Genomic DNA, 15,356 nt, shown 5'->3' with positions numbered 1-15,356 from the left:
AAGGATGCTTCCCGTTGACGGAGGGGAGCGCTACTCAAGAAGTGGATGCAGCGCGAGTGCGTAGGAGGGGCGTGGAAGAAAAAAAGAAGGATAGGAGCCCTCGGCCGGACAGGAGTGGGGAATAAAAAAGGGTTGGTGCAGAATTAACGACCGTGGAGGCGGTGGGCGGTTTTTGACAGGGTACGGGGGAATGCGGGGGTTTCGGAAAGGGGGAGAGAAGTAATTGGCGCGTCCTGCGTCACTCCTTACGCCCACGAAACAAGCCGCGAATAGCGATTCCAGAGAAAGAGTGAGAGGGGAGGTAGGATTGCATGGGGGCGTGATCTCGATGATCGGAAGGATTTCGCGGGCAACAGGTAAACTGACCCGCGCGCGCGCTAGGGGATTACCACCGCCCCAGAGAAAATACATACACAGGTCAACGATCGTTGAAAATGGCCAAATGGGGGATAAAAAAATAGGGTGACCGCAACATTTTGTTCCTAGATTTTGAAGATTCTCACTTTGAACTTTCTAGGATCTAACTTCCGCAAGTACTTTACTATGAGTGAGTTTTGTGGGTACATAAAAAAATATGTTCTACGACGCACTTTGTAGGTAATAGACCCGTTTCTCTCACAAATAAAAAAATAATTAACTATATGAAAAATTCAAAATTTTCACATGTTTTGTACAAATTGACAAATATTGACAAAATTGATAAGATTGACATATCCTGTGGACGTATTAAAATGTTTCGTTTAAAAACATTAAGAACTTCCACCAAATCAGGCCGCATATCGCACAAGTATCAAAAATATATTTTTCCTGCACTCCCACAGATTTCATCAACATTGACTCCTATGTATTACTACACGTAAAAAGTTAAAGCAATATATTCCTCGACGAGCGTGATGCGCCCGCTCCCAGCGGGCTTCCCCCGCTCTTTTCAATGCAGGTCCACAGAGGGATAGGCGCGTTTCTAATTTTAAAATGTAGAAAAAAAGGCAAGGTCTTATGTACAAATTTAATTGGAATGTTCATGTACAAATTGAGGTCAGAGGACCTCTTCAAACACAACATTGGAAGTAATTTCACTATTCTCTGTTAAACGCACATGATGACTCATACTTACGTATCAACAGGAGACTTGAATGTGGAATCAGCCGCATTTTGATAAAAGTTATTTAAAGAATGCGAGATAATGTTGCAAATGAACAAATGTATCAGTTTGTGCGCCGTTAACGTCAGGAATATTTACAGGTTTTTTTTTGTTTTTTTTTTTAATTATTTAAAAACCAATTTCAGGAAACAATAGCAATATTTAGGAAATAAGATACGCCGTCGCATGTTCTCTGATAAATTATGTGCATTTTGGTACCTCATTTGTAGAGTTTGTTTGCGTATAAGTTGAGAAAAAGGTATCTATACAGTAGAAATAAAATAGAAGATAGGCAGGTATCTGCAAAATTTATATTTGAATTTTCCTACAAGGACAACACCCCACCGCTATCGAGTCCACCACCGTGAAAAAATCACGCAACATCCGAAGAGTATGAATGCGTGATTGGAAAGCTGACAAATCACTTGCACGTAGCGTTGCTGTATTTAATACTCAAGTCAAAGGAGCGGAATAAATGCTATAAGTAGACATGTCTCCGAAAATAGTACAGACATCAAACTTCGTTATTGATAGCACTAGGGAGGGGGGGGCGGGAATCCAGTTTCAAATAAGACACCCCCTCGGGGTTCTACGATGAAGCCACATCAACCCACTCGCCGCTAAATCCGCCGGAGGAATCAATTGGACTTTCTCAGAGAAGAGAACGAGAGAGATAGCGTAGAGGGTACTTTTTCCATTCCTTTAAAAATAAAAAGTCAAGCCACGAGAACGAATCCCATCATCTGTCCCGCAACGCACACACACCGGAATCCAAAGACTCCCACGCCACCCTTTAACCCCAAATAAGAAACAGCTCGAGATGATCAAATGAAAGGACGGAAGAGCCGGCACGAAGCCGTGGGAGAGAGAGATAGAGGATGAAAAGACGAGTTTATCCATCCGCCACGACCACCACTGCCCGCCAGGCACGGCTCTAAAAATACGATCCGTGGACGGTCAACAATAGCGACTGGACCCGTTTCGTTGGTCGCAAATAGATGAGGACACGGTGGTATACACGTAAATAACACAGAGAGAGAGAGAGATAGAACGAGGGACAGGCAAGGGGACGCGACTGAGATGGCGAGTGATATACATCTCGTGTGACTGAGATGCTATTGGCACTTCCCCTTGAGCAATGATGAAAAGCACTAATACTCAAATGGACGCTGCGGCCCCCTCAAAAATAATATGAAAATAATTTTTTAAATGATGTCTTTGGAGTCTTTGACTCTTCCAACATAGGAACATTGAACATGCATACCCATTATGTCCAGCAGAGTGGCAAGGGAAACAAAACTGTTTATTTAATACTCCTTTAATAAAGCGAAGTAGAAACTTGAAATCGCTAACTGGAGATGAGGGCCATACTAATACCAACAACAGAGATATTTATGCTTTGATTAGCTTGAAAAGTCGGTGACATTTTCCTTGACGCTCTAACGATAAATCCGCAAATGTGGTCCATGAAGGCCTTGAATTTTCTTGAAAAAAAAGCATTTTAAAGTCATTAATATAATGAGATAGATGAAACTGATTAGCACATAGATAAGGTCACGGAGAGATGTATCTACACGTAGGTAACAAGAGGGAGAGATAGAGACACGAACAAGGTGGCGAGTGATCTATATCTCGAGTGGTCGGGATGTAATTGGTGCCTCTCCTTTCCTCCCACGCTGAAGAGACAATCGAGAGAAGAAGAGAGAGAGAGAGAGGCTTTGGCATGGCCGACGAGTGGATTGGGAATTGAAGGAGGAAGGAGGTGGGGGACAAAGACTGACCCCACGTGAGGCAAAAATAGACCAGAAGGCGAAACCGACATCGATTTATGCATCGGAGCTCTGCGTCCCGGGTTTATTAAGAGAGGAGGTTGCCTCGTGCGCGCGATGGAATGATGATGAATTCTTGAGTGAATGGATGGATGCAAGCCAGACACTAGCCACGCTGTGCGCTTCTAGCTGTGACAGTTACGATCATTTAACGCTCATGGCTACTCTCAATAGCGCATGCAGTGTGCTGAGTGAAAATAATGACCTAAGGTAAGTGGACCACCAAAATACTAAAAACAACAGCTATTGAGACATAGTAGTCACGAAGAAGTTTATTTCAGGTCGTAGCATCCCAGGGTCAATACAGCTGAAGCTGTTTTTTTTTTTAGAGTCAACCGCACACATTTAGTCATGAAAATTTACCAGCAACGGTCACGAAAAGTCGGGAAATTTACTGTACTATAGATATAAGTTAACAAGAACACGGGATGCACCCAGAAAACTACTACAACTCGAAGAGTTATGGACAACATAGCCGGAAAATAGTTCACCGTATGTTTCGCATTAAGCAAAACTATTTGTCTCCATTTACGCTACTCAACAACATTAATTATTTAACTTGAGCTCTCACAAAACATTTTTTTATGAAACGTTACACGGGTGATCGGCGACTGCAGAAAAGCATGGACGTAGGAGATTTTTCAGCAACGAAAGATAAAATATTTTCACCAATGAACCCGTGGCTCAAGATCAGTTCATTTCAACATAACTACAACAATAGTATGCGAACGTAGTTGAGCGAGCAGCAGTGTATCCATTTACACATGCTGGTGGCAAATCAAAATGGAGACAAAAGACATTTTTGACAAGTTTAGGCAGGAGTTATGCTAACTGCTGACTTCGATTCCACAAATGCTAAAATTATCATTCAGAACGAGTTCAATGGCGGATGGATTAGGTGGTCGAACGAGAAACAGGGTTATATATCGCCACGGGCTCTACGCAGAGCAAACAGAAAGTAGAGATATTTTTGACAAATTAAAAATGTAATATCAAGACCGTTGGCTTCCTGCAGATTTTATTAATACCTCGTCCTCTAAAGGACGCCACAAATCGCTGAAACAAATACGGCGAAAAGGATAAAATTATAATGTTTTTGGGAGGTTTTAACTTGTACGACAGATGAGCATACATTTCCACTGTGTCCTGCGTTGTATCCAGAGGGACGAAACTTTCAAATAGTATGTATTCCTATCGCAGTAGGGTCTTGTAGAGAACAAAACAAACTTAAAACCACCAATTCATAATGAGGGCCGGATAAATATCCATAATTAAGATATTAGACTTTAATTAGCTGCAGAAGTGAGGTGTAGCATCTTTAAGGCTTAAAATACGATGTCCCAAACATAATTTATACGGGCTATCAATTTTTTCGGATAATATTATAAATTTTTTCTTAGTTTATCAAATAATAAAATCGTAAGCCATCACGTCCAAGGCATCTGACCACCTAAAAATCACCAATAAATTAATTTCTTTACATCTCCTTTAACATTGAAGAGGTAATCATTCTATTTAAGTAAGCGCGCATTTTGGATATTTAATTGGATAAACATATGGGGTAATTTCTGCGCGTTAAGCTTTGTTTACATTTTTAAAATTTTGTGGGCAGGCTATTTTCACAAGAAGTCGACGATAATTTTAAGATGGCGGACAATGCATCAGAAGTTAGCATGGATTGGTTGTTGTTCATAATTACAACAATATTACTCCACACGTTTCCGACAAAAATCACGAAAATTTCCGCAATTGAGGTCGGGGACAATTTGAATTAGGTAACCAGCACAATGATTGCGACCGTTAACTCGGATTCAAAAACACTCATCAGAGCCCAGCAGACTGTGACAACAAAACACGACGCCCACTAGTACAAGTCGCGCGCGAGAGGGTAAGAGCCATCTCCCCCCCCCCCCCCCCCCCCTTTCCCCAAAACATCCTTCCTAAAAGCACGATCACACGCTGCAGTCCCCGTGCTGCGTCGACCGCGGAAGCACGCGCCGCGCCACCTTGAATTTTGAATGGCGCTAGCGTGGAAGTGGAGAATGGAGAGAGAGAGAGAGAAGGTTGGAATGGGGCAGAGCGGAAGGAATTAAGGGCAAAGGACGCGGGGGCGGCGGCTCGACAGAACAACCCCCGGGGTGGGGGGAGAAGGGTGATGTGTGGGGCGCAGGAATGAGAGAGGAGGGTCACGCCCCCGAGTCACGCGAGACGGTGGGGGAGTGTGGTCGCGGGGGGGTAAGTGAACAGCCAGCACATGAAAGTTCGCGGGAAATTAAGTCGATGCGTCTCCGAGCGAGTGGGTGGACGGTTGCGTGCGGGCCGCGTGGGACGATGGGTAATCCGCACCCACAAAAACCAGGAGGGCGCCCCCGCGCGCGCGTGCAATTCCCCTTTTTTTTGTACTTCCTCCTTTTCCGCTACTTCCTCCGTGCGGTTCGCACGAGAGCACGTAGTCAGGGTAATTAACGATCGCTCCGTCGCTTAGGGAGGAATATTTTGCGATGGCATTAAAAACGGAATAGCCCTCTTTCAACCCCGTCTTTACTCTCGTCTCGCTCAGCCTGAGAAAACTTCATTGCATTATCTTTTATGCCATATCTATACTTATTTTTCATTTCGCCCGAATTATTAATACACTGACCTTATTTGACTCGAAAATGCTTAATCAATAATAATTACTCAAAATCCATAGCGATCCTCGCAGGCAAATGTGAAAAATTAGACGCCAATGGTGATGAATTCTATTTGGAATAAAATCCGAATATTCAAGCGTGATGGAATGGAATTTATTCTTATTGAAATCAATACTTACAATTTTCGACGAATATAAAATTTATTACGACCAAGGTTTTAATTTCACTTTGAAGATGATGTAGTAATCTTGAAACCTACTTCGTATTAAATCTAACAATCGTGGAAAATTGTACTTGGTTTGTTTTTAACGGACTAAATTTCAGTACTTCCTCCAGTCTTATTCGAGGAAATATGGATGACTAAATTTGAGAAACCAAAAAGCAGGTAGTTTCTCTCCGAAAAAAGTGCAGAAAGTACCTGATAAACGCAACTTCATAAGGTTTAAATTTTGGAAGGAAAAATTAAAAGAGTTAAAGTATCGAAAGGGTATATAAAACTGTATTTTCTCTTTCACAAGAAGTATGAAAAATATTAGAGAAAATAAAAATAACAAGAAAAGTAATTAACGGCAATGGCAGCAATCATTCGCACACCAAAAGACCACACGGCTCAACTGCTAGAGAGCAGATGGTCTCGATGTATGATGATAATTTGATTTCGGCTCTTTTTATCTGGGCGGCTATCCGTCAGAAGTAATCCAATATAATGGCAGTTTCTGGTTCTTATCCAGATTCAAGATAACACGGATTTCCAGTAATCTGGGAGAGGCTTGCTTGGCATATCACGCAGGGTTCCATTTTGGCATCCATTGGTTCAAGCAAAGCAAAAAACACATCATTAGTTGGGCCACCGCCTGCACGACGGTGACTCACGATGACGATTGCTGACATAGACACCTTTAATTGGTTGGCTGTCGATCAAGCGATTATCGACCGTCTACTATGGTCGACAGCCTACCGACTGTTAATGACCAAGGCCGTCACAATAATTGTTTTTTTTTTCTGGAGCGGAACGATCATTTCTGGAAGTATACTGAATGGGGTTCACTGAAGACTGAGAGCAGCAAATATTTCGGGATGGAGAGGGATTAGGAACCCATGACCGCTATGCTGCAGGCCTTGTCCATGTCGATGACCCAACAATTTTAGATTGTCAGCCAATTGTCAGCAGTCAGCCAACTAAGGATGATATAACGAGTCAAGGTAGTTTAGCCAAAAAATATTCAACAATTGCATTAACGCATGAAAAATTCACACAAATAAAAACTATTTCATTAACGAATCGCTAAACCAAACGGGGCTTCAAGCTAGCCACACCCACTGCTACTTCAAAGTTCAAAGACTGGTTTGATAATTACTATGATCAGCAATATGAAGAGGACAATTTCCCATTCAGCAGTAAATATAAATCACTGAATCATAAAAAAAAAACAATCCAATCAAAATTTCATTGAAACGTACTTCCAAGTTGGAATGTTCCAAATATACACGGGAAACCACACTTCGACGGTGGGAATGATAAACGGTGCCACTACGGCAACTCCACCCCCTCGAGATTCCACACACATGAACAGAATTTATAAACTCCAGCGACGGTAGCACCCAGATTTCGCGTAAGAGGTTCACCCTCCTGCTCACCAGTCCGGAGATTGAAGACGACCTTGATCCGGCTCCGAAACAGCTTCCACGCGGGAATTAATTCAGAGTGGATGACGGAAAATTAGGTCGCGGTAAAGGTTAAGGGTACGCCAGGGGATACTGAGGGAAAGAGGTGAAAAACGTTTTTGTGGCAGCGGAGGAAGTGAGCCGTAGATCAAGGATGCGGGGAACATAAAAAGAGTGGATAGGATACCCGCGGTAAAATTGGGTGTCCTCTCTTTTTTTTATTATTCCGAGGGAAGCCGGATGGCGAGGTGGTGTGGTCGTTGAGATGAAGGGGACCGCTTCCTCATTTGAGGTCTCCCTGGAGGAATTGGCAGCGGGCTCGACCGCTCGCCACGCCACACACACACACACGCGGTGGCGGGAGTGCGAAGTTTAATGAAAGGGATGTTTCTCATGAAGGAGGAGGTCGAATTGTCGATGGACACTGGACTTACATCCCTCCAAGTACAAGTATGGGATCATAGGAGAGCACACACGATGACACAATCCAAAAAGAGATAGCAAGTGAATACATTTTAAGGTATTAAGCTGATTTTGGCACGTGCGCACTAACACTAGAAGGACCAGACCGGTCATTTTGATGGGTAATCTCTGGGAGCGGATTTAGTGGGGGGGGGGTCACAAGGTGCGTGACCCCCTACCCCCAACATTTCATCAAAAATTTGTAATTTTGATAAGTTTAACAGTTTTCGTATAATTGAAAAGGAGTAAAAGGAGTGTATATGCAAATAAGTGGATACAAATCCCAAACATGAGAGAAGATTGATGTGTATTTATTGTGGAGCGTAGCACTCCCCAAAAAATTTTTTTCACGGGAGAAAGGGAACGAGTTGCTGTGGAGGCTAGAAAGTTGGCTTCCCACACCGTGGGCTCGGATTTCAATCCTGACGGCGTCAGAGAATTTTCAGATACTGCCCGATCCCTGCTTTAGTTTCTTATGGAGGACACTTCAAGTACAGCACTCCATCCGTCGGATGGGACGTTACGCCGTGTTCCCCTTGGAGCCTCTCGGTGAGAGTATGCTACTGCCGTCGCCGGGTTTTTCTCCACCCTTCCTTCAATACCCTTCTCTCATGGCGCAAATCACCTCAGCTGTCGGTAACCCCCTATAAATACAATACCATACAACAGAAAGAATCCATTCAAATTCGACAGCACGATAACACGATAAACAAAGACGCTACGCTGAATATCGCTGATTTTGATAGCACTCAGGTTCCCAGCTTGGCAGTGGTCTACTGAGAATTTCAGTAAAAGTTGGTTTTACGGCGGCTACAACATAGCCATACTTGGCACCAGCACTCAAAAATCATAGGGGAGTGGCAGCCAATCAGGAGACGCTGAGATGGCAACCGCTCTCTAACATGGACATCTGTATATATACACCGTGGTATGAACGAACCATCAACGATTTCATTTCACACCTAGTAAAAAAATTAAAGTCTAGGGTGAAGGGCAGACGTAATACACTACTTACAGATGCATAGGACTATGAACCAAGTATACCCACTTCATACACATTGCCTCACCAAATTACTCGTCCATGAGTCTTTCCTACATCTTAACCTCCTTAAAATCACAGATCTATAATTAATGTTTCCGCATTTTTTGTCTAAAGTTTAAATTCGCCGTTGCGCGTTTGTCATAAAAAAGGAAAAAATATAAAAATTATAATAAATAAACAATAATAAAAGATGAAAAAAAAATCAAAATGAAAAAGTATATAATTATTACAAAAGAAAAAATTGTAATTAAAAATGATGAATTGCAATAATAAATGATGATCCCTTTACTGAATTTCTTCGTTCAAAAGCCTGTTAATAATTTAGATTCTAAGTTTCATTTCCACGCGAGCAACACTAAGACGACAACAGAGCACATGCGCAAGTCATTTTATTTGTACTTCTGTTATCTGACTGGTTGAGGTGAGATTAGCTCACTGGTAAACCTTAGGCGCTGCCATTAAGTGAACACGAAATGACATTGAATTCCTGAGTCCTTGAAGACGATGGGCGAGGCGCTTGTCGAAACGCTGGAAGGACATGTGGAGGACCTTATCCGGTGAAAGGCCCGAGAAATCTTCACTACTGACCTCAGCTGTCGGTCACCTCCTCCAAATACCATACCATACCTAACCCGGGTCATGACCCCCCCCCCCCCCCCCCCCGGCAAATTTTATGCTCAATCCGCCCCTTGCGTGATAGAGAAGGATTGTAGAAAAGAAATGGGAGCGTTGTTGGCCACAAGCGGGTGTGATTGGGGGCGGGGGGCGCAAAATCAAACGGAGAGTCTCGAAGGAGCGGGACTGTTTGCCACCTCATCAGAGATCAATCATCGGGAGAGGGGTCCAGAGCGGTCGACAGTGCGCCCGAGGGACACGTACGCGTTTTGCTTTCCATGGTGGCGACTATTCTCAAGCTCGTAATTACTAAGGGGAACGGAAGCCCTGCTTTTGAAAAAATCGTCGCACCCAACACGGGGTCATCCAACCCGGAAGACAAGACCATGCGACAAGGATAAAAGAGATATATTTAGAAAATATGTTCGACAATATAAAAAACAATACCCCAGCACTCGTTTGAAAATAAACTCGGGAAAATTGAACAAAAGCCGAAGATGGAGTGGATTTTTTCCATATTGAAAGAAATACTAGCAATATTCCACGATTATATAATTTATTATGACCAAGCTTTTAATGTAACTACATCAAATTCAAGGTGATGTAGTAATCTTGTAAATGATATAGTAACATGGAAAAAGGAGGTCGTAAGACATTTTATAATCGTGGAAAGTTTCAAGTATTTTTTTCAAAACTATGAATATTGAAACCGTGTCTATAAATGTGTATCAATATATTAAGTACTTTATTCATCATCAAGTACAATTAATCATCTTCACCTTGGCTTTTGGAGTTAAAGGATTCATAAAATAAACATGGACTTTGTTTCAACACAAAAATTATTTTAACCCAACGTGTCATCGGCTATCTGGCAACATTAGGGTCACCGTTAAAATGGTGCACACTTCCCGATAAGCGGGTCGATACACAACTGATGACTTCGAATGCTTTGCCTGCATTCGTCTTTGCCTTCGTCCAGGGCATCCGGAAACGGGGCAAAATCGCGGCCAATCGAAGAGCTCGGCTCAACGTTTCAGTAGTTTAAAAATGATACTTTTTCGACCTAAACATCATTTAGTGATTTTGGTTCCCACAGGAATCAGCAATCCACGGTTAAAATTTCGTAACGCGATTTCTTTCCACCCCGTACAAGTTCATCGGGGTCTTATGGCGGCGATGACCTAATATAAGTAATGAACTTATATCTCATCCTTCGAAGAAATTATTCCCATTCCACCCCAAACCAAGGGAAATTTAGACACTTCTTCTGCGGTAGAAGTCGGGACTACTAAAGGAGGCCGTTTTAATGATCCACCCTCCTTACGGGTCATTGTCTCCCTTCGTGAAACTTCGCAAAACAGAAGAACGAGGTGGATGCAGATAAGGGAGCCAAGAAATCCGAGGGGATGGACACAAGAGGGGGAGAAGGGCCAATTGGCTGTTTTGTCTCTCAGCACCCTTCCTCTCCATCCGCCCCTACGAAGTACGCTGCAATGGTCTGGGAGGGAAATAACGTTGGGCGTGGATGCTCACCGACTCCACGGGACGTCCCACGCGCCCCACACCGGGGGCCCCAACCCGCCCACGCGAACGCGAAGAGTGATTGGTATAAGCCGCGCGATAGGTTACGAGTTTCTCACTCGAAGACGAACCTTTGGAGGGACGTCAGGTAACCTTAGCGAAATTAACTTATTCGCAAATTTAGAATTATTATTAATACTCAAAGAGTCCTACAAAGAAAAAATTGCAAATCAATTTTAAATTCTTAGCGCAGAGGGCTTAGTGAGTGTGAAAACAACCGAGAGGAGGTTAGCTTGCATATTGGCGCGACTATTTGATGATTCACTCCCGCGAAGCACACCAACACACCTGTGTGTTCATCCCAAAAGTCGAGTTTCGTAAAGAAAAAGCCTCTATCATCACGGCATATTCAGTGGCGTAGCCATGGATAAACCTCCCACACAGACACCCAATTCCAATATGAGTAAAATTCACTAATCCATTGTTAACTATACGGTATTCGATTTTAATGTTTCTTGGATGAATATCTATTACTCAAACCACTTTATTTTTAAATAAAGACACCCGGGTTTCGATTAATAATTATAATCATCGGATTTAAATTATTAAAGCTAAATATTTAATATTCATCTAAGAAAAATTTCATTTGTTTTTTAATGAACCGACCCAGGTTCCGATGAATAATCATCATCAACAGGGTTAATTATTAAAGATAATTAATAGATAATAATTTACGCCAGACAATGACCATTATTCATCGAAACCTGGGTCGCTTTGTGTTAATAAAAGAAGTGGTACACGCAATAGTTATTCATTCAAGAAACCATTCATATCATTTAAACGATCCGCAAAATTTCTATTTTCGCCTTGTTTCCCTCGTAATGCCTGTCTTTTGTGTACATTTCATGCTATTTCGCCTCTTCCCCAGCATTGTAAACATAAATCTAGTAACTTCCAAGAACAACCAGTAACTTTCATTCCAGTACTAGAACTTACTGCTTTCATCATTCGTAGAAGTTAATAGCTTCATTCAAAGTATGTATTTATGAATGAATAGAATATTTGCCTAAGTCTAAATAAGGTGTAAGTCTTAATTAGGTTAATTAAACGCGCCGAAAGCTACAAAATTACGCTAAGTATAAACGTTACATATTCCTTCACATTTTTTAAAAGGGTTAACTTACGCACAATCATTGCTAAATGTACAATATCCTCGAAAATATTTCGAATATAATTGCAAGCTTCTCTTCCAAACTGACGATAAAAGCTACATCTAATATCTATTAAATCTAACGCATAAGACAAGAAAAGCATTATCAAACTCTTAAAAAAAATACAATCCTGCAAATATTAACTGACTAACAAAATTTGAATTACTTAGATTTAGCTATGAAAAAACATATACAATGTAACAAGCCAGAATTATAACAGAATATTTCCTCCTCTATACTATAAAATAATAGGACTAGGGAACAAGGCTAAACCTACGGGGTATGTTGAGTTGAGCGCAAGTCAGAACCAGTCAACTCCCAGAGTGAGTAAACGTGCGAAAAAATTGTCAGGCCTGGAAGGAAAACAACAGATCTCCTAAAATACCATGGAATGCGCTACTTATTTACAAAATAACGTCGAAAATAACGAGCAGGACCGCAGACGATTAAAATAACACCGCCGCTCAGACAAGTATAAAAACACAATGGTAGGGCATAAAAACCAGTGGAAATGAGGCTATTGGAAAAAATATTCCGGACGAAGGAAAGAGGATTCCGAGGGTGAACGAAGCTGGAGATTTAGAAGCAGGAGTGATGAGGCAGTGGGACCCAAATAAAAAGTGAAGGACGCGGAGCGAATCTTCCATCTTCTCAATACAATACGAGAACCCGCCACACACTTCCAACCATCTCGAGAATGTGATGGAAAAATCGATTTCCATAAAAATCGAGTATTAACCCTTCAGTAGGCGCGCCAGTTTTTCATTCTTGTACAGTTTTTCTTATAATGGCATAATATGCATGTGATGTTCAGTAGCTGCACATTATTTAGTCCTCGAAATCCTCACATAGTTGTTTGTTAGTTATCGGAACAAGATTACCAATAAATAGCGCTCGCAAGGAATCCTGCGTGACTGGACCACGCATGTGACCCACGCGCCTGTGTAGCATTTTTCTGTCACCATCACTTATAGCTCTGCAGCAAATTTTGTATGATATTTGTCTGCTTTTACGTGTGAACAATGTTTGGAAGTTTTATGTTACTTTTATGGGTACCTCGACAAGTGGCCTGTTTTCTTGCCTCCTACGCAAGGGAGGTGGTAGGGGTGCATTTTTTCCCACTGTTAGCTATAAAAATCTTCCCTTGTGATACAAAATTCTCTAAATAATTAAATAAGTCCAATTTTATTGTTTGTAAAAAGTTTTTTTTACAAAATATTGAAACTTAAGGGAATGAAAAAAATTGAATTTGAACCACCAGTGTGGCCCGCGCGTCCAACCACGTAACAAAATTTAACCCGCCCACTGAAGGGTTTAAAGTCGAGGAAAACGACATCTTCGAGTTTTGATCAAAACTCGATTTTTATTCAGCTTCGATCTCGACCATTTCCTTTGATCTCATTGTCAGTAGCATCACAACTCGCTTACGATAACGCCATCTGTCCCATGTTTAAGACTTGAGGTCGGTAAAATTGGAGAGCATGGCCTTGATAATCAGAAAAGCATCGTAATCAGTTGATCTTTCCTAAAAAAATTTAGTGAAGCCGAATGATCCCTAGCAGCTATCCTACACTTAAATGTGGAGGTATTTGAAAATTTTTACCACTAATAATTCACGCATGTATTCTAAGTAGATTATTTCTACATCTAAAATGTGTATTTTGAGGGTTTTTCGAATGTATAATAAAATTGTATTTTTACAAACTGTCTTTAAAAAAAGAACCGTCGAATTTTTCTATTAATCGTCATTTGGTGAATACTTAGATTTTTGTTAATAAGACGAGCTTTCCATTTCGAATAATAATTGACTATATAAAAAATATTTTATCGACATTTTCCTATCTCTTCACACGAAAAACTTCAATATCACTTGACACTACTTTATCTCTCTTTATCGCTTACATATCAAAATGGCTTCTTCAACAACAATCCCTTGTTTTTTTCTCTAAAACCAAGGCGTCCACTCAACACAAAACAATAAAATATCAAAAAGCTAATAAATCAAACAAAAAATGAACTCCAGAAATAAAACACATAAAAATAAAGGGAAAGTACATAAAAACATACTTAAAAAAGTAACTAATGTAGGTGATTAAAATTACAAGCATCAAAATTCACCGCCCTTTTGTACTCGTATGGTAATAAGTTATAGACTTTTCGCCCGACGTGCATATGAAACTTTTTCTGAACAGCGACAATTTTGGTCTCGGTAAAAGGGTGTCAACACCCTACCCTAGGCAATCCCTAATACCTTCTCTCTATATATCTCTCTCCCTCTCTCTAGCACACCCTTCCCCGCACCCCAGTGGACAGGGGGGCGCCGGCCAGCGCCGCCTTATTTCTGTCCTCCCGCTCTATTCCTGGATCCAGTTCGCCTCTCAGGATAAATATAGCAGAGCGTCTCGGCGCCGGTATCTACCTTCCCAGCCCCCAAGAGACCCTCTCCGCCTCCTCCCACACTCCGCCCCCGTCCTGCCTGCCCCCGAGGGGCCGAACGCCCACTACCCCATCACACACCCCTCCCGCATTCAAACACCCACCATATTCCATCTTCGTACACCTCTCTCTCCAAGACACGCACACAGGAGCCTCATGCGAATCCCTAAGCGAAAATCCGAAGTCTGTCCTCAAAGTTGCCTCCGCATACGTTTTCTCCGTCGAAAACCCCACGCATACACAAGGGGAAAGGGAGGGGGTTGTCGCAGCACCCCCTTTGGGGGTGAAGGGGGATAAGAAGAGTCGCGGAAGGAGAGGTTGGGAACATAAAAATACTCCGCTATAAATAGAGAGCTTAATAAACAAGGAGAGGAAACACAATAGCGCTCCAAAGACGCATAAATAAACCACGGTTAATATTAGCGGACGCTGTCGTTTCTTCTGGGGACAAGCCATCGTTATCATCCTGGGCATTCACCCAATATAGACAAGTTTGAGTGCAAGTCCTGGCCTTTAGAGTTTTATTTATTCCTTGCGGACATATATAACCACAATCTCCCCTTTAAATTCATCATTTTTCATCGGTGGACCTCCATTACAGTTTCCTTTTGCTAGGCTGGAAAAAGTTCTAATTATTTTCTATCCAATTCTCCGTTGTCTCCACGTCTACTGATTGTTGCAGCCTTTTATATCAGAAAAGCTATAATAATATATTTTTACTATTTATATAAGTCATTACATAAATTCCAAAGTTTGCTATACATTTCACACACGTCGAAGACCTCTAGCTACCTATCCTCA

The 15,356-nt window shown here is 41.8% G+C and overlaps 1 protein-coding gene across 4 annotated transcripts in view; it reads right to left on the bottom strand.

The window, feature by feature from the left end:
* The window catches only part of LOC124159288 (histone deacetylase 4), a 539,951-nt gene that overhangs the window by 371,119 nt on the left and 153,476 nt on the right, over window positions 1–15,356 (bottom strand). The gene's annotated exons all lie outside the window — the stretch shown is intronic.

The sequence above is a fragment of the Ischnura elegans genome, chromosome 5, assembly GCF_921293095.1.
Source record: "Ischnura elegans chromosome 5, ioIscEleg1.1, whole genome shotgun sequence".
NCBI classification, from domain to species: Eukaryota; Metazoa; Arthropoda; class Insecta; order Odonata; family Coenagrionidae; genus Ischnura; species Ischnura elegans.
Note: the sequence above shows the minus strand (reverse complement) of the source record. Positions and strands in the feature narration are given on the sequence as shown.